Here is a 24,290-nt window from a genome sequence, read left to right on the forward strand (position 1 = left end):
GAAAGAAGCTTATTCTTTCACAGATGAGTTTTCAGGTTATCACCAGGTTCAAATTGCAGAGGAGGATAAGAAGAAAACTACTTTTACTATCGAATGGGGGTCCTACACATATCATGTGATGTTGTTTGGACTTAAGAATGCTCCAACAATCTTTTCTAGAATTGTTATTGCAACTTTCCGGGATTACATTCATAGATTCCTAGAAGTTTATATGGATGATTGGATTGTTTACAATCTTTTAAAGAAACACTCAAGTCTACTAAGGGTGATTTTTTTATTGATGTATACAGTTACAAATTTCTCTTAATATAAATAAGTGTATCTTTGCTGTACCATTTGGAAACTTATTAGGGTATATTGTTTGTAAGGTTGGGGTATCAGTTGATCTAGCCAAAATTTTTGCGATCCTTAACATGCCTCCCCAACAAGTGTTAATCAACTTAGATACATGTTGGGGCATATAGGCTATTATTATAGGTTCATAGACAACCATGCTTCTATCGCTGCTCCACTGGAGAGGCTTCTAAAAATGTTTGAGCCTTTTATATGGATTTCTCAATGTGATGCCGCACTTGTGACACTAAAGAAAAAACTAGCAAGTGCTCCAATTCCAGTCTACCATGACTGGAATAAGGAGTTACATGTATACATTGATGCTTCCAGAAAGTCTCTTCATGTTGTTTTGGTAGAACTAGGAGAAGGAAATTTGGACAATCCCATATATTTTACTAGCATAAAACTCTCTACTGTAGAATGTAATTATGTTACGATCAAGTGCAAAGCCTTGGAAATCATATATTATCAATAGAAGTTCTACCATTATCTGTTGGGAGTACATTTCATTTTTTTTACATATCATTCAACCTTAAAGTACTTAGTCAATAAGCCTATGATGGAGGGAAGAATCTGTCGTTGGTTTCTGTTAATTTAGGAATTTTCTTTTGAGGTTATTGTGAAGCTTGAATGAACCAATGTGAGTTTGGATCATATTTCCTTCTTGGAGACAACAAAATCTAGAGGCTTTGTTGATGATCAACTTCCAGATGCTGAATTGTTTCGAGTTGAAGCTACTCTCGACTATCTAGAAGACAATGCACTATTTTTAACTACTAGTACTTTCCCTGAAAATTATTCTACAACACAAAAGAAGCATTTGGTGGTTAGAGCAACTAACTATCAACTTATTGTAGGGAAATTATATAAATTGGGCCTTGATAACATTATGTGCAAATGTGTTTTTAGTCATGGAAGAGATGAAATTTTATGGGAGTGTCACAATGGGGTTGCGGGAGGTCATGTTGGAGGGAAAGATACTTCTCGTAAGGTACTACAAGTAGCATTATGGTGGCCGACTCTATATAAATATGCGAAGGAGTTTGCTAAAAGTTGTGATGTATTTCAGAGGGTTGGGAGGCCTTCTCTGCGATATGAACTTCCACTACCTCTAGTATGTGCGTTGCAAGCTTTTGAAAAGTGGGCAGTTGACTTTGTTGGACCTATCAACCTTCCCACATGACACTCACAAGCCAGATATATTATTATTTCAAACGACTTTCTCACAAGGTAGGCAAAGGCTAATCTATTTAGAGATTATACTGCCAATACTACAACTCACTTCATTTTTGAGAATATCATTACTAGATTTGGTCAACCAAGAATTTTAACCAGTGACGAAGGAACTCATTTCCTCAATGGTAACATTGCAACTTTAACTCAAGAGTTCCTTGTTAACCATCATAAGATCAGTCCTTACTATCCTCAACTCAAGAGTTCCTTGTTAACCATCATAAGATCAATCCTTACTATCCTCAATCCAATGGCACAGTAGAGGTATTCAACAAAATTTTGGAGAAGGGTCTCCCCAAAGTCTGTTTTGCAAAAAAAGACAATTGGGATGAAAGAGTTCTTACAACACTTTGGGCATACAAGACTACCACTAAATGGTTACACAAGTATAATCCATTCTAGTTCGTGTATGGGAAAGAAGTTGTAGTCCCTGCATAATTTATTATTCCGAACTTATACATTACACATGCTACTAAAACGAAAGATGATGATTCAGTTACGGAATGACTTCAAGATTTTTGGGAATTGGATGAGCACATATTTCTAGCAAATTTCCATCAAACCGTGGAGAAGCAAAGGAAAAAGGCGTGGCATGACTGTCACATTAAGAAGAAGTCCTTTTTTAAAGGAGATCAAGTCCTCATGTATGGAAACAAGTACCTAAAGCATCAAGGGAAGCTCTAAACACATTGGTTAGGACCATTCATACTTGTAGATATCCAAGATTCAGAAGTTATCAAACTTGCACAAATTGATAGTATTCTTCGGCCTAGTTGGGTGAATGACGCTTGCCTGAAACCCTATTATGGTCCTTAATTCATATGATTTCCTTGCTCTTTTTCCTAGAGCATACCTATTTAGGACTTAGGATAGATTTAGCCAGTCTTTTTAGTTTTATTAGTTCATTTTTTATTTATTTTAGTTGCGATAATGATTTCTTATTTTTCTATTACTTTATACTACAACTTATTGTGTTCGGGGAGTTAGAGTCTATGTCATTTAAATGCCAGTCTGAGTCCTTTAGTTATGTGTCCAATTTTTAGAGTCATCCCTGCTATAATGGTTAAATATATTGAGTTTGCAGTCACTTTTTGGTTTTCGTCCACCATCCCACTCCCTTTTTGAGCTTATCTTGTCTAACTTTTTGGTCGTTGATATGTTGTTTTAGGATACGGGTTTCTATCATAATTAATTTTTGTGAATCACACTTTATTTGGTCAGTCCTTTCATCATCTATCTCATACAATTCCTAAAGGGTAAACCAATTATCGATATTTGATATGAATTCCTATAAGTATTGAGCATTGCGTCCCTTTCATCCATTTATTTTCGAGTTCTTACTTAAGGCTTCATTATGGTGTCTGTAGTCCCCCATTTTCGTTACCATCCTCTTATCCACCAAGCATATTCCCACAGACATCTCAATACGGTTCATTCTCTTAAGGCTGATATTCCATTTGAGTTTTCTGATCCTCGTGTTGATAGCCTGGAGGACGTGTATGGTAAATATGAAAAGGCTATCCTAGTCAATAACGATTTTCACACTTATGACCCCTAGAAGAGTTGTTTTGATTCCACCAATCACTCCTTCAATGAAATGCCTTTGGGTCTTTGTATAACCACCTAATTGAAGCCACATAAATAATCAGGGTTCCCCAAACACTTCTTGATAAACATGCATATCACATCTGGTTTTGAATTGACCATAATCATTGTTATGTCCACACCAAAGATGTGGATAACGATAAGTTCCGCACTCGCCCCCTGCCATATTATCTTTGCAAGAATCTTTCCATAAGGAGGTAATGAGTTTTCCTGGAGTCTAGTAGAATCAAAAACCTGAAGGAATCCATTATGCTTTTAGTGGCCTCACCCCATGAAATCCACCAAAAAATACACTAACAAATGGGTCATTATCATCCTGTAAACACCAAGCTTCACCATCTTCTCCTACTTCTGAGCCCAAAGGCTATCAACTTCTGATCAAGAAGCTCTGCTCTCATTTTGTCCCAACCAATGTCACTACTTCTACCCCTAATAGATATGTGCCACCTGTAAGTACATCCATTCCCATTGCTATACTTTTGCAAGCTAACACCTTCAAGCCTCCTACTCTTCGTATGGCTTATTTAACAACACTAGCCGTGGTGCACACTGCATCTACCGTGCCTACTTCTGTTGCTTCCGCAAAAATTCTCAGGATGGATTTTTCTAAGCTTATCCAACTTGATGACGATGAGCCTCCTGAACCTGCTATCCTAACTTTAATAATGGATGAATCACAACCTTCTACCCTTACTTCTACAAGTTAACCTCACATAGTTCCTTCCCCACAAGACAATGATCCTCCATATACTAATTCAGATGCATCATCCACTCACTCTGTCGATGAACAAATTGTTGAGCCTTCATAGGATACCACAAGTTCCCTTGTAGCTAGTAGTGTTATGCTTCCAGATACGTTATCTGAATTCATCAGATAACCAAAAAATTGCAAACACATACTATAACTATGTGCCCAGTCACTCAACATCATTTCGTTGTTGCCTTCTGAAGTTCATTAACATGTTCGAAATTCTATTTAGCAAGAGTAGAAAGAAACACCAAAATTTTCAATGTAAGGGAATTCTGACAAGTCTATTGCAAGTGGTCAACCCTTGCAATCCAAGCTTCCACATGTGAATAGTCTTTCAGTAGAAGATCTCCAACATTATTCTTCAGCTCAATATTTCAGTTTCTAAGGCCTTCTTCGGTACAGTTAGAGGAGAACATGAACTTAACAGATCAAAAGTAGCTTGATATCACACAGGCTCATGAGAAACAACAACAACAAAATATCACTTAGCTTACATAGGGCAGAGACTTGGTACAATAACAACTTGCTTAGTTACAAAGGAGCGATATTAGCTCCAACAACATAGAGATAAGGTTGAATAAGAGATTGTGTTTGTGAATGCTAAACTCATTCAGATGTGGCTTATGTTGGTGGATATGAGGCCTACTATTCCTAAAGATATTTCCATTTACAAGCCCATCCAATGCTTAAAGTTGCTTGAAGATGCCTGGACAACTTTTGCCTCTCATAATAAAACTCTTCAAGCTACTATCTCAATCCATCACTAGAGAATTCTTGATTTGACAATGAAATTTATTCAACAAAAGGAATTTATTATGGACCAAGGTTCTACTCTACACTCCATCCTCCAGCATCAGGCAACGGATTCTCGAAACATTTTAAGGTAGGTGCAAGATTGGCCAAGTATTTTAGCTAAACACAATCAGCCAGTCTATGAGTTGCGGGAGCAGGTCAAGACACTGATGGAATATTCTCTATTTATGATCGACCTTGCTGAGTAGCATAAGCTCTCTTATCAAATATCACATAAGGATGTTGAGATCACTGCGTTGGAGGATGAATCTCATCAATCTAAGCAAACTATTTGGGACCTTAAGCCCATTGTCAAGGATCATTATTTGAAGTTGCACCAACTTAAATTCAATGTAGAGAATGAGTGTAATGCTTTCCTTGCCGCTCGACTAGAATCAAACCAAATGCTGCAACCACTCAATTTTTCGTTGACCAAGGCAATACTTTGTTGTAGAAGTGGCAAGAACGATTGGACACTTATGATTCTTTTTGCCACTCCATTCTTGATACTATTTGAGAGTTAGGTCCTTCCTTCATTTAAAGGAGAATCGTTTGTGCAATTAAAATATTGACTCAAGGGCGAGTCAATAGATTGTGGTCGAGGCTTGTTGAATCCTTCATTTTTTGGACAATTTTGATTAGAAAGCGGTTGTGGAAAAAAAGAAGTGAGAGATAGAAAAGAATGGTTATTTTGATTAGAAATCAATAAAAAAAAGAAGAAAGCGACAAGTAGAAAAAAAGTAAACAGACCAAAAATTTATCTTGGAAATCATCAAGCAAGTGCAAAATAAGGATTGACCACATCAAGCGAGCATGAAATTTAATTGATCGGGTCAAAGACCAACTAAGGTTGATCATGTCAAGCCACGAGAGTTAAGTTGGACTACATCAAGGAAGTGGATCACTTGATGGTGTCAAACATGCCAAAATTATATAAGAGATGCAAGGCGAGTTGCGTAGACACATAGAATAGAGAAAAGGGCTGACATGTTGCCAAAATTCAGATCTATATTGTGATATTGTATTCTATATTTGTAATTGAGATTTTGGTGGATGAATTATGAAAGATCTAGCTGTAATATCACATATCCATAATTGTAATGCCGATTTGGCCTAATATTAATAAAAGGAAGATTGTTGGCAAGAAGATTTATTGTGTTGTGCGGATGTGTATGTGGGTTATGTACCCATTTTAATTTTTAATTTATGTTCAAGGCTTATGTGTATTGTATCTGTAATTTTCTTTTAGGTGCATTGATTCATACTCCACTCTGTAACTCTTTAATGGCCAATGTTGTATCTAACTGGCGAATGTACATATTCACCTTCTAAACCCCAATAATCCACTTAAGTCTTGGCTGCACTTCGGGTGAGACTTTCTTTCCTTGCAGAAAATTGAGAATGCCAGTGCTATGCTAGACTACAACAAAAAACTTTCTTGGCACTAGAAGCTTTACCTTGATCTTTGCAAATAATTTTTCGCCAACATGGAGTTTAAACATTACCTACCATCATTATCAGGAAGGAAGGTATGTACCAATAGCATTCTCTAGCCATTGGTTTAAAGCATGTTTCTAAGAAGGCAACATTGATCTTGATACTTCTCTTAGTTTCTTATATGATGTTTATTATGGTTTTGTTTAATTTGAACATGTTATCTCCGTCTCAAATAATATATTTCGAAGAGTCATTGTTAGTTTTTTGTATCGTGCTCTATAAAATTTATGTTAAGAATTTTTAAGACAAGATATAAAATTAAAAAAAGTCTCATCATGGTGGATAACTTCTCTCTATACCCCTTGTTATAAGCCCCAAATTTAACTGTTTATTAACCCCCCCCCCCCCCCTCTCTCTCTCTCTCTCTCTCTCTCTATATATATATATATATATATATATATATATATATAACTTAGCACAAAATTTCCACTGCTGTTTTAGATTAAATTATTATTTTGATTAGTGTATAATTATTTTAATTTTAAATTTATTCACTTTATAAAGGAATTGAGGATGATGAAGATTTCTAGATGTCCAATGTTTACCCGAAACGTCATACAAATGTGTCATACATATAGAAAATATTCATCACCCGAAACGTCACACATATGCGTCATACATATAGAAAATCTTCATCATCATCAACATTGGACAACTAGAAATCTTCTTCATCATCAATTCCTTTATATATTTAATAGATTTAAAAATAAAATAAATATACACTAATCATAATAATACTTAAATCTAATCATTGAGGGTTGGGGAGCAATGAGGAGCAGGCAAGGGTTTGAAGGAGGCTAGGGTTTGTAGGCGGATTAGGTCACTAACAATATCAGGAAGGAGCAATGAAATGACTGCAAGGTTTAAGGGTGTAGAGGGCAGTGGGTTGTGTTTTTGCCTTTTAAGGAACATGAAATCCTTTAACCTTTCATTGTTTTACAAAGTCATTTTTACTGTAATCTTACCGACGTATTCCGAGTGACCGTTCTGGATTGAGGTGGAACCTTGTGGTTGAAGCTGTTTCTGAATGGACCCAGTTGACTATGTGATGGGCCTCTAAATTAGACATAAATTAAGGCCCATGCCTCTAAATTAAGCATAAATTAAGGCATATGACCATCCTTCAGCGCATTAAACCTCTCTTTCTGCATTAGATAATTTATTTTTAACTTTAACATATCATTAGGAAGGTTTATGAATAATTGGATATTTGTGCCTAATATTATTTATTTTTGTGGAATATTATGAGAATATTGGGCAGAATATGAAGATTTGGAGGATGAGATAATTTAGGGACTTGTTCCCTACTACAGGAGGATCAATAATAAATAATAAATCAACAAGATATTATGGAATTATGGCACAGATTGTGGAACTCCAATGATTGAGAAAATCTAGGAATGTGTTCCTTGGCATTTAATGCAGATTCCTAGTATTGGGGACCAGATCCACTAAACAGGGGATTTCAGCGGGGAAAGCTTCCTCCATTCATGGGGACTGATTGATAATCATTTTGTATAAGTACCAAGTCGAATTTTTCTCTAGGGATAGATTTTCATTAGTGTTCTTGTGGAGAGAACTCGTATTTCTGCAGTTCCATTGTATTTTCTTGCAGGGATGTAATTGTATTGATGAAAATAATGAAGATTGGTGTCATGTTTAGCTTCTAAATCTTGTTCTCCTCCATAGGTCTCTGAGTTTCCTTGGGCTTGGCCATCCTAGGAGCCTTAGAGCCCATTTGTATCATTTTCTTTCCTTCTCTTCACTTCTTATTTACATGCATCTCTTGTTTTTATTTCTTTCTATTTTTGCATTTAGTATAAATGATTTCTTGTTGTAGGATTGAGTTAAATGGTCGATGTAAGTTCTTTTGTATGATCAAAACCATCATTTCATCCTTGGAAAATATTTTGAAGGTCATAGGAATCATTGAGCTTCTTGGATTAGCTTTCTTATTCACAAATCTAGATTTCCGGAACTGCTTTGTGGCAAAGAACAATAAATTTCTGCTATTTTTTAGAGCATGCTAATGAGCTTCAATCGAGTTGGTTCCACTTGAATTAGATAAAAAAAAATTCTAGTTCATAACAAAAATCACCCCACAACATTTTCACTTGATTAGGTTAGGCATTTTTTAGATTTACTAGTTGACTAGTTCTTGAATTTCTAGATTTTCGACTAGTAATGTTTTTCTATTTTTTAGCATGGGTTAACATAGGTATTTTTGAGTGATTCCACTTGGAATGGGGACCTAAGACATCCTAGTTAATAAAAAAAATGGTCCCATCCAATTTGGATTTGATTTTCTTGGTCATTCAATGAATTATAATTTCGTATAGTAAATTTGTAACATCCTGTAGTAAATCATGGGATCCTGTAGGAAATCACTCTAGCATCCTGTAGGAAAGCCTGTTTCAAGTCCGAATTGAGAAAAATCATCATTGAAGCTGGGATTAGGCCTCTAGTTGACCTCCATGCCATCAAGACCATTTTAACCCTCTTGCTCCACACTCGTATCCCCTGCCAAAGATCAAGGAAAGAATAGCATTTACATTTATAAGCAAAATGATTTAAAAAATGAGTTCTTTATATTTACACATGCACACAACAGTTAGTACTCTCTAGATCAGATTTCATGCTCAGTTAGTTTAAATCTTCACATGTGATAAATAGGGTTAAGCTAGGTTTCTTTTACATTTAGTTCCTGATCTTTATGCACTTAGAATATGTTTCTTTCCTTGTACTTTCTTTCTTGCAATAGGTTAAGGTTCTATTTCGAACATTTCATTTTCTGAAATTAGTTTAGGATTTGACTTCAGTACCTACACTCCATTACATCATGACAACAAAGGAAGGACACATTGTATGCTGCACATATAGTGCCGATACCTCTTAATTTTGTACGAACCCTGGATTGATAATTAAACTCGGTAGCCTTGGGAGTTGCAACATTCTTATTGCAATACTGAGGCTCGTCACTATGGAATAGAAAGCCCTATGAGAGGGTTTATTTTCCCATCTCCAACGCATTTTGGGCTTTCGAGAGCTGAAAGGGACGACAATTGATGTCGTGGCTAGAATTCTCAGAGCTAGCTAGAAGAACATGCCAGATATGGCATGCATGTTATCAAACACTTGGTGGAGGTGGAAACAAACCAAAAAGGGAAAGAAATGACCTTGAACCTAAGCTGTAGCGAAGCTTATCTATTTGCTGGCCTTCCATAACATCTGCTACACACATCCATCTTGCACAAACATAAAGTTGGTTTTGAAAAGGATAGGAATGAGAGGGACGAGTGATTAGGTTCTCACCTAAGCTTAGGGCCTTTCGAGACTTCAAGGGGAGGATATCCCATTGACATTTTCCAGCCCAAGGCAACATCTCGGGAGGTGGAGGTTAGAAATGTTGTAGGGGGAAAGGCGGAGGAGGTTATTAGTCTAAACTATCATCTTGGGCAACCTAATGCAAAGGCCCTCAATACCCTGAAGAAAAATACAAGAAAATATTTGGAGAATATTGTAGGGAACACTTATGGGGCTATTTCTTAGCCTGTACTAGATAAAAAGGAGTCATAAGAGGGAAGAGATAATGAGAGTTATAATAAAGGGGATAACAAGGCCGAACAAGCGTAGGGGAGCTGGAAGAAAAGCACTAAGAAAAATAAGAAGAAAAGGGTGATAAAAAGTGAAAGCTGGTCAATTAAATACAATATCTGTGTTAGGGAAAACATAGAGATGAAAGAGGATGCACAATTAGCTGTGAAGTCGATAGTTAGCAGAGCAATACAAAGGGTTTTTGGTATAGGAACCCTGGAGGCCTAGAGAGATGCAAACATAAACAACAAGGTCTCATCCCCTCCTGAGGTAAGGCGTCTAGAGAAAGGGTGGATACAATTGATCTTCAAAAATTGGGAAGATGTAGACCTAATAGTCAAAGAGGTTTGGTTTATCAACCCAAATCCAATAGTGTTTAAGAATTGGACCCCTTTACTTGATGCTTGTTGAGAAAAAATGGATGTGATGCCAACCTGGGTTCGATTGCCAGGGCTCCTGGCGCATATGTGGAATACGCAAAGCTTCAAAAACATAGGAAACACTCTGGGCAAATTTCTTGGGGTGGACTACTCTTTCAAGGAGACAAAGTAGTGGTAAGTGGCTAGAATTTTAGTAATCTTGGATCTGAGGGTGAAACTTTACCAATCCATGAACACTGGGAAGGAGTAGGAATGGCTAGTGGACCTGGATTATGAAGGAGTCCCATTTAGGTGAAACAGGTGCCATAAGTATGTCATATTTTAGACAACTATTCATTTTCCTTTAATCCAAAACATTTTCAGTCGAGCCCCAATAAGAAGTAGAGGAATATGGTGGGGTGGGGAATTTAGGGACAAGAGGGAAAACAAAGGAAATACTGGGCGGGGCTTCGACAAAGACAAGTTTAGGGATTTAGACTAAGGAGGGGATGATAATCAGTGAATAGGGACAAGATGTTCAAATCCCAAATGTAGAGGAGATGCTTCCATCGCCTTATTTGAACTAGAGACCAGTCATTGAGGACAATGGAGCAGATGTGGTTGCTAACACTCAACCGGAGGTAGCTACGGACATGGACATGGAAATACACTTGGAAAATAACACCAACATGAATGGTAATCCTTTATTTCCTCTTGTTTCTTTACTCTCTTGTTCTATTTTTGATGCGAGAAAGAATTGGAATAAGCTATAAAATGAACAGAAGGTTGAAAATATCTAATCAATGGTCACCTCTCTATCTCTGGAGCAAGTATCTTGTACTCTCTCAGGGGCTGCTATGGACTGTCCACCCCCAATTACATCTCTAGACTCTGAAGCCTTAGAAGGGAAATGTATAAACCCAATTCGATACAACCTAAGATCTAGACAAATTGGGTCGTCACAGGGGGTCTTAGAGGGAGGTTTAGGCTATATCTTTGTGTTGAAAAATGTAACTAGTGTTGGTATTCATAGTTGTATTTGAGTCATGATAGTTTTCTAGGCCTCCTCCACCAATTCAGACTCAACCTGGACAAGTCAGCCTCATTAAGGGAATTAGACCTCGTAGATTCACTATATATTGGCAACTATTTGACCTCATTTGGAGAATTAACCAAGAAGTTAGATTTGCAGTAGTTGGAAGTAGAAAGGAAGAGCAAAATTCCCAAGAAGGAGGACGAAAACCTAGTGAAGGAGAAGGAAGTATTTGTCAAGAAAAAGGCGCTAAATTTTATCTTTCTTATCTCACATGTGCAAAGAAGCTGAAGTTGCAGGAGGGCCGAAATTGCAGACTTGAAGATGGGCCAAAATTATGAAGCAGTAGGGCAAAAATTCTTTCTTTGATGCAATGTTGATGCAATATTGTTGCAATTTATATTTGAAGTTTGAGGGTTAACTTGGTGGAGTGAGGAAGGTATTTCGGTAAGGTATAAGGTCTTGGTCTATCCCAATTTGAAAGGTTTTCCCCCCATAGAGGGGTTTTAGCCCTGGCCGAGTGCTTATATTTGGTGTCATTGATCTTCATGTTTTGATTTGATGATTGCTTGATGAAAATATATAAAAGAAGAACATAAAGAAAGTTAATAATAATACAAGAAAATCACAAGTAATTATCAACACAAGAGAATCTTTCTGCCTTTTTGATTTGCTAACATGGTATCAGAGCTGAGGTGAAAGAGGAAAGAAAAAGGTAGTTTGAAGGTCTATATAGGGAAGGAAAAAAACAAGATAATATAAATAGAAAAGGCCTACTATCTATATCAAGAAAATGAGACATTATAAATTCTATGGAAAACTCAATGAAGACAAAAAACAAAGCTAGAAGGAGCTTCCAACTACAAGGCATGGAAGAAGAGGATAGGTTATTCTTGATAAGCATAAAGTTTTGGATTTTGTTCAAGGAAAAGTTAAGAAACCTACAAATGATGGAGGAAAGGAAAAGTACAAGGAAACTGACCTCTTGGCCATGAATCTAATAGTATATGGAGTGAAGGACAATCTAATCCCATACATATCCAATATCGACTCCACACAAGAAATGTATGAAGCCCTCTCCAAGTTCTTTACCATCAAAAACATTGGTCAGATAGCTGGTCTCAAGAATAAACTAAGGAAAATAAATATGACAAAGGATGATACTATATCATCATATGTAGTAAGGATCTCTAGAATAAGAGATGAACTCCAAGCTATTGATGAAGTTGTACCAGAGAAGGAACTCGTGATTGTTGCACTATTAGGTCTACCAAAATCTTGGAGCTCTTTTGCATCAGGAATTAGCAGTTGGAAAGATACACCAATATTTGAACCAATGTAGAATGCATGCAGCCAAGAATAAGCCCACATCTCATTAGTAAGTGAAAAAAATAAGGATGAAGAAAAAGACACTTCAAATACATACTCTTCTCATAACAAAAAGAAGAGAGTATACAAGAAGTTCAAAGGACCAAAGAAGAAGGTTGTTCTATCAAAGCTTGAATGCTACAATTGTCATAAGATGGGACACTACAAAATTCAATGTCATGAAAATCCAAGGAATATGAAGAGAGCAAGAGAACATGCAACTATTGCATATGAGGCCCCACCTAAGAAGAACAAGACTGAAGAATCTGAAGTCAAAGACTTATACTATTAAGTATTTTCTTACATATCCTTATAGATTAAGGTTTTTAGTTTTTGTAAAGTTTGTCTTTAATGTTTTGATCTAATATATCTTGTTAGAACTTTTAGAATTTTTTAAGTTGTAAGTATCCCTAAAAAATATTAGATTAAGAGGGAGCCTTCACCATTTTACCAAAAGATAAGTATATTGCTCTTTGTTTCATCTTTCATGTTTGGTTTCCTCCTCACATCAAGATTTGTTTGTATTGCATACTATGACAATTATTTCATTATATTTTACTTGGTACGAAATCTTGCAATAATACATAAAGGTTATGGAGGATACTTCAAAGGAAAGGATTGAGTCATGAAATAATTTCTGTTGCAAATGAAGCCCTTCAAGAATTGATTTGTTGCAAGGCTTTCTTCATACAAAAGGTATGACCATTATTCTTTTGAAAATTTCTTTACATTACTAACATATTTATGTCTAGGGTTTTGAATCATAAAGATTCTTGTTAGGGTGATTAATCGTTAGATTGAATCTACCCTTGTTATATTATCTCTTCTCATTTGATCATTCTTGGGAAACCCTAACCTTTAGTGTTCATTATAAAAGCCTATCCTCTTGATGCTAAGGGTATGTCAATGTCAATGTTAATAATGAAACCTTAGTCTTCTTAGGGGTTGTTGATAAAGTATAGAACATATAATGAAATCTTATTCTTTTGAAGTTTAGGGTTTTGATAATGTCATGGTGAAAAGCCTAATCCTTTAGGGTTTGCTGCTAATGTCTAGGTTATATAATAAAACCCTAGATTTTTTTGGGTTTGGTGAGTTAAGATTTATGAAAAAAACCCTTGTAATAACTAAAGTAAGATCCTATGAATGAAATCCTAGGTGTATATTCGTTTGTATGATAGAAACCCTAGCCAGGTCAAAATTGTTGTATATCTAACTTTGATGTATTGATGTTTATATCTTGGGTTTACCTAGTATATATTGATATGAGATGCTAGTGCATGATAATAAAATCCTAGATATGTATATGCAAGTATGCTAACCTAATTGTTGATTAATGTAATCTAGGGTTTGTAATAAAAACCTCGTAGAATATGTTATGAATTCTAGGAAATAATATTGAAGCCCTATATGTATATTTCTATGATTGGATTTATATCTTGATTGAGTTTCTTTAAGTCTTGATGATGGAGTCTAGGGTTTTTGCAAAATGCTATAAAGTTGTTGAAATCTAGAATATAAAAGATGTGATCCTTGCTAAATATGAATCTAACTAGGTTTAGGTATTTGATGTCTAAAGCTTGAATGTTTTGATGCTTCCATTACAATGACATGATTTTGATATAGTTAACTTCATGATTCTATATATTTGTATTGGGTTGTACTTGCTATTAAAATTTTGTAGGTACATAATCTTCAAGATGTTCGTAATTGAAGATAATAATAATGATGAGCATGATGAAGGAAGCTATAAGAATGATGATGATCAAGTTGACCATGATGCCATAAGAAAGAAATAAAGCCTTGAACGATTGTAGTCTCTCCAATGTTATAAAAGAAGGAAGCTCTTGAGTTGAGAGATAGCTTGGATATAATAAAAGGTATATATCCCCAATTAAGAGGGAGCGAATATAATGATAGTCATAGTAAATATCTTGAAGAAAGAATGAAACCGAAGAATGAAGAAAAGTACTATAGATGAAGTTGCAAGAAAAATACTTGAGAAGTAATGAGGTTGTATTTGGTGCTGCTGCAGAAATGAAAGAAGAAAGCTTTTGACAAGTTGTATTTGGATAACTTGATGATGATATAAGTAGCATCAAAATAATTGAGGACCTCGAAGGTTTGTGTTCACTTGTATATATATTTGAAGTTTTATTGTTGATTGGGGTTGTGATTGTGCGAGATCTCTCCATAAATAAGTTGGATGTTTGAAGCATGCTTAGATTAGTGAATATATATCTGATTTAGTTTATTTTAGTTGATTAGGAGAGATAAAGCATCTTGTGGTGACAAGATGCTTGGGAGGGTGGCATTGGTATTGGAGCTCCGACCTTGGATATGCACCTATATCCCTAGGTTGGTGTTAAAGTTTAAAAGCTCGATGTTACCTAAAGTGGCTAAAGATTAAGTAAACCTTAGTTCCACCTGATTAGAGTAGCCTGGTCATCTATCTAATTTGTAGCATTACATGTGTTATGGCTCTTCATAGAGAATATCATTTTGAGATATTCCAAGTTCCTCCGTATATATGTAATTATGAATACCTCCCTGGTTAAGAGGGATTGTTGAAAAATGTAATTAGTGCCGGTCTTCATAATTGTAAATGAGTCCTGATATCATGTATTTTAAAAAGAAAGAAAAAATAAATTTATTTTGATGTAAATTAGGTCTTCTAGGCGTCCTCCACCAAGTCGGCCTCAACCTAGACAAGTCAACATCATCAAGGGAATTTGACCTCACAGATTCACTATATATTGACAACTCTTTTACCTGATTTGGAGCATTAACCAAGAATTGTGATCTGCAGTATCTGGAAGCATAAAAGAAGAGCGAAATTCCCAAGAAGAAGGAGGAAAGCTAGCGAAGGAGAAGGAAGCCTTTGTCAAGCAAAATAAGTCAAATTTTCTCTCTCTTGTATCACACATGTGAAGAAGCTGAAGCTGCAGGAGGGCCAAAATATCGGACTTGAAGTTGGGCTAAAATTTTGAAGTAGTAGGGCCAAAATTTTGTCTTTGATGTAGTATTGATGCATTATTGTTGCAGTTGATCTTTGAAGTTTGAGGGCTGACTTGGTGGAGTGAGGAAGATCTTTTGGTTAGGTCTAAGGTCTTGGTCTATCTCATTTTGAATTTTCTAGTGGAAGAGTTTGACTGGGTTTTCCCCTATAGAGGGGTTTTAGCCTTGTCTGAGTGCCTATATTTGGTGTCATTGATCTTCATGTTTTGATTTGATTATTTCTTGATGAAAAGAAGATAAAAGAAGAACATAAAGAAAGTTATTAAGAATAAAATATCATCACAATTAATTATCAACATAATATAATCTTTTTGCCTTTATGATTTTCTAACATACCCCTCTATTTGAGGCCCATCAAGAAAAAATGGATGTGATGCCAACATGGGTTCGATTCTGGGGGCTACCAATGCATATGTGGAATACATAAAGCTTCACAAACATAGGAAAAACTTTGGTGAAATTTCTTGGGGCGTGTAGAAATTTCTTTATAGATCAACGAGCTTTGATACCATGTAGAAATAATCACTGTAGATCACCTAATAATGCAATGTAATTAAAGCAAAATACTTGATCTACTTCTACTATCAAACTTGCAGAAGCTTAATCGATTTTGAGAAAGATCAAACATAACACATATAACAGAGAAGAAGATTCAATCACACATGAAACACATAAGAATACTCTGGGGAAAGCCTCAACTAAAATTTATATTATCATACAAGTGGAAATATCTTAGGATTACACAAAGCTTTAGCTCTCAAGCTATCCAGCTCTTAGTACAATTCCTCACTGCTGCTCATAGACAGAATAGACAACACATATGCCTTCGTTCAGTCCTCCAAGCCTCCTATTTCCTTGCGTAGTTTCTCCTGGGTCCTCCAGCTGCAACTTGTGTGATTCTCACCTCACACACAACACTGACCTCTGAAATAACTGCGCAATCCTGAAGGAGTTAATTCCTTCTGCATGGATGAGTTTCCTTTATAGGAAAATTCCTCCAAATGATAGTACACTGTCCCTTCCCTTAATCTCAACTGGGTCTCTGTCTGAACTGACATGCATGAGCTATTCATGAGAGAATATTCAGTTATCTGAAGTACACTAGTTGCATGCATGCATGCATTAACTAACTGAACTCACAATTAGTTCCACAAACTGTTTGGAACTAATCTAACTGGACTTAACTCAGTTAACTGAGCTAACTAATTACAACTCAAATACAACTCATCCTTATCTCCTTAATTAAGGGATAATTTCCTCAATCAAAGGGATAACTGTTGCATGTCTTCACAAAGACTTCATGTTTGATTTTCACCAACTAATTAACTCAAGATGAATTAATTAATTATTTTTCAAACAACTAGTGAGACTAAATTTGAATTTTAATTCTCAATTTTGATTCAAGGACAAATCAAAATTGGAATATATCCCGAAATGCTATTTTTAGCATTTCTATTTTTTACTATTTCCAACAGATTTGGAGTATATCCTAAAATGCTACTTATAGCAATGCTATTTTTATCATTTCTATTTTTAGTATTTCTTGTTGCTATTTTCAACACTCTCTCTCAACAAGAAAGGCATTCAACTCGAACCCGATCTTGAACCTTTGGAATGTTCTGCATGCAACACTTCTCACTTGAATTGTTGCTCAAGCAACTCAGAAACAAAAAAATATCCAACCTGAATCAGAATGATGCCTCTGTCATCAAAGTCTCTGACTGCTAGTGCCTCCATCGACTGAAAACTCTGCACCTCTGTGCTCTTCAGTATCTGACTGCTCTAGCCTCTGTCACTTTGATCTCTGACTGCATCAATCACACTGATTCCTACTACTGCATCCGTGTTGTTGCTGGTTCTATCTCTCAACATGCATCCATACTGCACCTCCTCTCATCATGTTGCATCGTGCTGCCCACTATTGCACTGCAACTCAGTTACTGAGAAGTAAGTAACTGATCTCCCAACTGACCTCCCCGTTTGCTAGAAACACCCTCTGATGCTGAAGCTTTCTCTGCCGCTGCATCCACATCTATCTCTACCCACTTAGCCAGTCCTGCTACTCCTCGTCGAGGCTCCGGTAGTAAGGTCTAATCAAAGAGGCTGGGTACCTCAAGGATCCTACCCCTATTTCAGCCTTCTTGGGACTATTACTTTACATCGCCCCACCTCACACCTTGAAGTATCGCTGCATGCGATCCCTCTGCCCACTTGGATCGAAATTCCCCCCTACTAGATGTCTTTGCATGAGTGGATGCCTCCACTCAGCCTCCTTTCGGCTTCTCCAGTTGTGGCTGCTCCACAACCTCCTGAAGCTGCTTCACCAATTGTGGCTCCTCCGCAATTGTTTGAGACTTCTTCTGGCACTGCATGTTGAGAGGTAATGTACTCTCCCTCTCAACCACCAAGTCTCCAACAGTTTCCTTGCTCCTTAAGGCCTTGCATTCATCTTGAACCTCAAGAGCATACATGTTCTGTACCCATGAACCGATCTGTTTCACCTGACCCATGGTGATGTGTCTAAGGAAAACCTTTCCCTTACTAAAGACAACATTGTAGCCTTTGTCCTCCATCATCGTGATCGATACCAAGTTCTTCTTCAGTCCAGGCACATACTTCACATCAGTCAGGGTGATAGGAGCTCCATGCTCCCTCTGAAACACAACCGTACCTTCACCTGAAACATGGTACTTTCCATCATCGCCCATATCTATGCGCATCTAGAGGTCTTTCTCCTCCAAGGTACTGAACAAACTCTTATCGCTGGTCATGTGGAATGAGGCTCCACTATTAAGAAACCAACCATGACCCATCATCGATATGCATGCGATGAGCGTAAAATCCAATTCGAACTGAGAGGCCAATGCCTCACCTTCAGATCCTTCCGAGGATCCCTTCTTGGATTTCTTCAATGGACAATTAGTTGCATAATGGCCCACCTCATGACAATTAAAGCATCGCACTTTAGATTTGTCAATCTTCTTCCCACCATGGGAAGAACTCGATTTGGAAGGAGAATCCTTCTCCTTCCCTTTCCTTTCCTTACTGGCTAAGGATAGATTTTATTCATCCTCCTTAGATGAAGAACCATCTCTGGTGCTCCTCCTGATCTCCTCCTGCATCAGATCTGACCACAATCATTCCCAATCTAGCAGTTTCTCTCTTCCATTCACTGAGTCCTGGTAGCTATGCCAGCTCTTAGGAAGACCGAGGAGAGAAAGACTCACATATAATCATCACATGTCGTTATTCCTACACTTCCAAGCTCATCTCTGCAGGTGGTGAGCTTGTTCAGATATGTAGAAATAGTGTCACCCTTTTCACATTTGATTTTCTGAAGCTTTTCCTTTAGCGCCAGCTTCCTCTGGTCGCTGCTATTTTGATATAGGTCCTTCAATGTCTTCCACATTGAAAACAGTGTCTCCTTCCCATGAAGACTCGAGACAATGTGGTCTTGAACTCCCTCCAGAAGAATCCTCCTCGCTCTCGCCAGACATTTCTTCCATTTTGCCAATTCTTGGGCATTAGCTGCTACTAGCTTGGGGACTTCTTGATCAACGAAGTCCTTCAAACCGTTGTCCTCTAATATTGCTTCCACGCGATCCTTCCACGCTATGTAATTTGAGATGCCATCCAGGGCATACTCGAGTCTCAAGCCATTGAATGCCATTGGTGAAATTTGAGATGTGATAAGAAATTGATTTTGTACCTGCAATCAAGAACTTCAAACTTCGAACTTTTTCCCTTCTCAATATGCTATTCATAGCTCTAATCACCTTTGCTCTGATACCATGTAGAAATTTCTCTATTGATCAGCTAGCTCTGATACCATGTAGAAATTCTCACTATAGATCACCTGATAATGCAATGTAACTAAAGCAAAATACTTGATCTACTTCTACTATCAAACTTGCGGAAGCTTAATCGATTTTGAGCAAGATCAAATAGAACACATATAATAGAGAAGAAGATTCAATCACACATGAAACACAGAAGAATACTGTGGGGAAAGCCTCAGCTAAAAACCCCGCTATTTGTATTATCATACAAGTGGAAATATCTCAGGATTACATAAAGCTTTAGCTCTCAAGCTATTCAGCTCTTAGTACAATCCCTCACTGCTACTCATAGATAGAATAGACAACACATATGCCTTCGTTCAATCCTCCAAGCCTCCTATTTCCTTGCGCAATTTCTCCTGGGTCCTCCAGCTGCAACCTGTGTGATTCTCACCTCGCACACAACATTGACCTCTGAAATAACTGCGCAATCCTGAAGGAGTTAATTCCTTCTGCATGGATGAGTTTCCTTTATAGGAAAATTCCTCCAAATGATAGTACACTATCCCTTCCTTTAATCTCAACTGGGTCTCTGTCTGAATTGACATGCATGAGTTATTTATGAGAGAATATTCAGTTATCTGAAGTACACTAGTTGCATGCATGCATGCATTAACTAACTGAACTCACAATTAGTTCCACAAACTGTTTGGAACTAATCTAACTGGACTTAACTCAGTTAACTGAGCTAACTAATTACAACTCAAATACAACTCATCCTTATCTCCTTAATTAAGGGATAACTTCCTCAATCAAAGGGATAACTGTTGCACGTCTTCACAAAGACTTCATGTTTGATTTTCACCAACTAATTAACTCAAGATGAATTAATTAATTATTTTTCAAACAGCTAGTGAGACTAAATTTGAATTTTAATTCTCAATTTTGATTCAACGACAAATCAAAATTGGAATATATCCTGAAATTCTATTTATAGCAATGCTATTCTTAGCATTTATATTTTTTGCTATTTCCAACAGAGTTGGAGTGTATCCTAAAATGCTATTTATAGCAATGCTATTTTTAGCATTTCTTGTTGCTATTTTCAATAGGGAAGACTACTCTTTCAGGGAGACCAAGTAGTGGTAAGTGGCTAGAATTTTGGTCAGCTTGGGTTTGAGGGCACAACTTTACCAGTCCATGAGCATCGGGAAGGAGAAGAAATGGATGGTGGACCTGGATTATGAAGGGGTCCCCTTTAGGTGCAAAATGTTCCATAAGTATGGTCATCTTTCGAGCAACTATTCATTGTCCTTTAATCCAAAACATTTTCAGTTGAGCCCCAATAAGAAGTAGAGGAAGATGGTGGGGTGGGGAATTTAGGGACAAGAGGAAAAACAAAGGAGATAGTGGGTGGGGCTTCGGTGAAGACAAGTGTAGGGATCCAGACTGAGGAGGGGGTAATAATCATTGAACAGACAATATGTTCAAATCCCAAATGTAGAGATGATGCTGCCATCACCCGATTTTAATCAAAGACTAGTCATTGAGGACAATGGAGTAGATGTGGTTACTAACACTCAACCAGAGGTAGGTGCAGACGTGGACATGGAAATACACTTGGAAAATATCAATGACATGAAGGGTACTCCTCTCTTTCCTCCTTTTGTTTCTTTACTATCTTGTCCTGTTTTTGATGTGAGAAAGAATTAGGATAAGTTACAAAATGAATAGAAGGTTGCAAATATCCAATCATTGGTCACCTCTTTATCTCTATGGAAAGTATCTTGACCTCTCCCAGGGGCCTCTATGGACTGTCCATCCTTGATTACATCTCTACTCTGAAGCCTCAAAAGGGAAATGTATAAACCCAAAGTAACACCCTCCTCCTACATCTCCCCAAGTAATTGGAAAACTGGGGTAAACATGTTACGAAGAGTTTCTATTATATGATTCAACCCCATATGTATCAATTAAGGAAGTGGAACCAACAGAACATAGAAAACTTGACCTTCTACACCTACAATAGAACCCTCAACAACCATCCATCCCATCCAAGTGACTAGCCCCTGAGACTAACTGGCATTTTGCTACATTAAAGCCTCAGTCACTCCCTTGACATGGGAATTCATCTGACTGGGACCCCCTAGTTGGTCCCATAGCAAGGCATGCATGCGAATGGGGAATTTTCTAGGTAGTTCTGTGTTAGCAACTCTAGATTTCGTGCCACTTTTTTAGGGCCAGGGCTCAGGCTATTGCCTAGTGTTAGCCTCCTGCTACAGCAGGTTAATCATCTTTCATGATCAACAGTTTTACATGCCAAATATGTCATACTATCCATGCTGCAATGCTCCATATTTGCTACAGATGGCCAAAGAAGTGTCCATAAGAGTGTGCTAGTCTAAGGGCCACTGCTGTGTTCCAATTTTGATAAGCAATCCATTTTTCGGTCCGAGGCAGTTTTTCAGTTGGAGGTACTCAGGCTGGAGTTCACTAACCTCTCCCTTCTTCTCATCACCCTTATTATATAACTCCCTAACAATTTTCCCTCTTCCCCTATTTTAAATCATGTATATAAACTCCCCTATGTAAATACCCCTCCCTGGTAATATAGCCATATTCTCTATAAGTCCAAGAAATCACAGTCCATCTGGGGCTGTTTTTAGCCCATTCGAGTCATTAAGGAACTAGTTTGACATCTGGTCAGCTAGTAACCTCTCCCTTAACCCTAAAAACCCCTAAAAAACCCATATTCCGCCCCTAACCCAAAGTTTCTGTGCATAAGTATTAAGCCAGCCCCTGTAAAACCCACATAAACCCATTTCCCTAAGTCTTTAACCCACCCGCGCAAAAATTAAAAAACGCATATACCCCGCACTTAACCCGCCGTCCCTTCGCATCCGCCGCCAGCCGTCCGATCCACAGCCCCGCAGATCGACGGTGGGCGGGCCGCCCCATCCCCGAACCGCCCGGCCTTTAACGTCCGGGAGTTCGGCGGTTTTGCCACCGTACTCCCGCCACGCGTCAGGCGTTGGGCTGTGGTGGAGCCCCATCCTCCGAAACCGCCATCCCCGAAAAGCGGTGCGCCACATACCGCTTACTGCCTCCTGCCGGGTGACGTCACCACCTACGTCACCCCCTGCACAGTCATGCCCACGTCACTCCCCTGTCCAGTCACCCGATGAGTCACCTGCCTGCGTGGCCTCCTGCCACGTGTCCCCGCCACCGTACCTGCCACATCATCGTCCATACGTGATGACGTCATGCTGACGTCATCCCGCCACGTCGTCCTGCTGACGTCATGCTGACGTCACCCGCCGTACAATGCTGATGTCATCAGCGCTTTTTGGACGTAGAGGTGCAAAAGTCGCACTTCGGAGCCCCGAAATCCAATTCTGAGGCAGTTTTTGATGAGCGATTTGCGCCAAATCGCTCATCGCAGGATTTTTTAGGCCGAAATGGAGAATCTTCAGGGAATCTTTAAGGAATCTTCTCACCATGCGGCCCCAGGAAGCCCGAAAAGGCGCAAAAATGATCCGTTTTCTTCACAGAGCATACCAAAAGGATCAGAAGACAATTCCAGATGATACAGAGGCCGAACAACGGCCATTTACTAGTGATTAGACCCGTAGCACATCAGATCAGCAGTCCGGATTTTGTCAGAGAGTATCAGTGAAAGAAAAGACGCCAGAGAGTATCAGTCAAGATTTTTTTAGGGGCTCAAGGCACCTGAACATTGATGAAGCCCCCAGAAAGTCAAATCAATAAGCATCAGCCCATCCTTGCCTTCAAATCACCATTAAGGCATTCAAAGCACCAAGACAGCAAGGAAGCAGAAACCCATACTCATTTATTGCAGAAAACACTGCAGCAAGCCACCAAGGACAACATCATTTATTCAGTTTTGATACATCGGCCCTGAGCACGGCCCGAGATATTTTTTGCATTTATTTCTGGATAGGATTAGGTCAAGTAGTCATTTTTATGACCTAATTAGGTCAAGATGTAATAAAGGAACTCTGTAGAAAGTTTTGCCCTATATATACCACCCTTGTATAGTTTTAAGGGTTGGTTAATTGAGAATTTTCACTAGAGACTCGCTGTGTATACCTGGATTTTTCTGTAATCAAAGATTGCTTAAAGCTTGAAGAGCAAACTGTCTGTTGTTGATGAACGTTTTGAAGAGTTGAAGATGGAATTCCTACGCTGCGGCCTGAAGCAATAAGTGCCTCTTATCTCTGTTTATGTGTTTGCCATTATCTAAATAGCAGAAAAAAGGAATAGCCTAGAATTAGTTTAAATACTCTCTATGCACAATTTCTGCTGTTTTTTGATGTTTTCCTCTAAAAGAATTGGTTATGAATATTGAATTCCTCCCAGCTCATGTTTACCCCAATTCACCTGTGTTGGCTAATTATCTAGGGATTCTTAACTGCCCTTAGGTAGCGCCCTGTTATTTTCTCTACTAATCTGTTGGAGAGATTCTTATGCCTGTCTTTCTTTAGCATTTAGTTCATCCCTTAAATTTGAAGATTGCTTCAAACCTCAGTTATCTTGCTCCATGTTCCCTCACTGTTATTAATAAAACGCACCAGCAGTTCCCCTCCTCAACTCCACGCCCAATGGCTTGAAAAATTCAGACTATACTCTGCCTCTCTACCTGAAAGTGTCATTTTTCCCACCAAAACTCAATCAAAACCCCTGTGCATCATATCTAGCCTAAAATCATCCCTTTCAACAAAGCTAAATCATAAAGAGAGAGCCCTCTCTGACCGCAGGTAGGCTAGGGCATGCAGTCCAAAGTTGGTTTGTGGTTACCTCGGCCGTATCCCTTTAGGAGTCAAAAGGGACAACTTGAGTGATAACATAATGGCGACTCCACTGGGGAATGAATCATGTGTTTATTAGTGTAAATCCTCAATTTTGAC

The sequence above is a fragment of the Pinus tabuliformis genome, chromosome J, assembly GCF_031772625.1.
Source record: "Pinus tabuliformis cultivar Carrire ecotype Pingquan chromosome J, CPIR1, whole genome shotgun sequence".
Lineage (NCBI taxonomy): Eukaryota > Viridiplantae > Streptophyta > Pinopsida > Pinales > Pinaceae > Pinus > Pinus tabuliformis.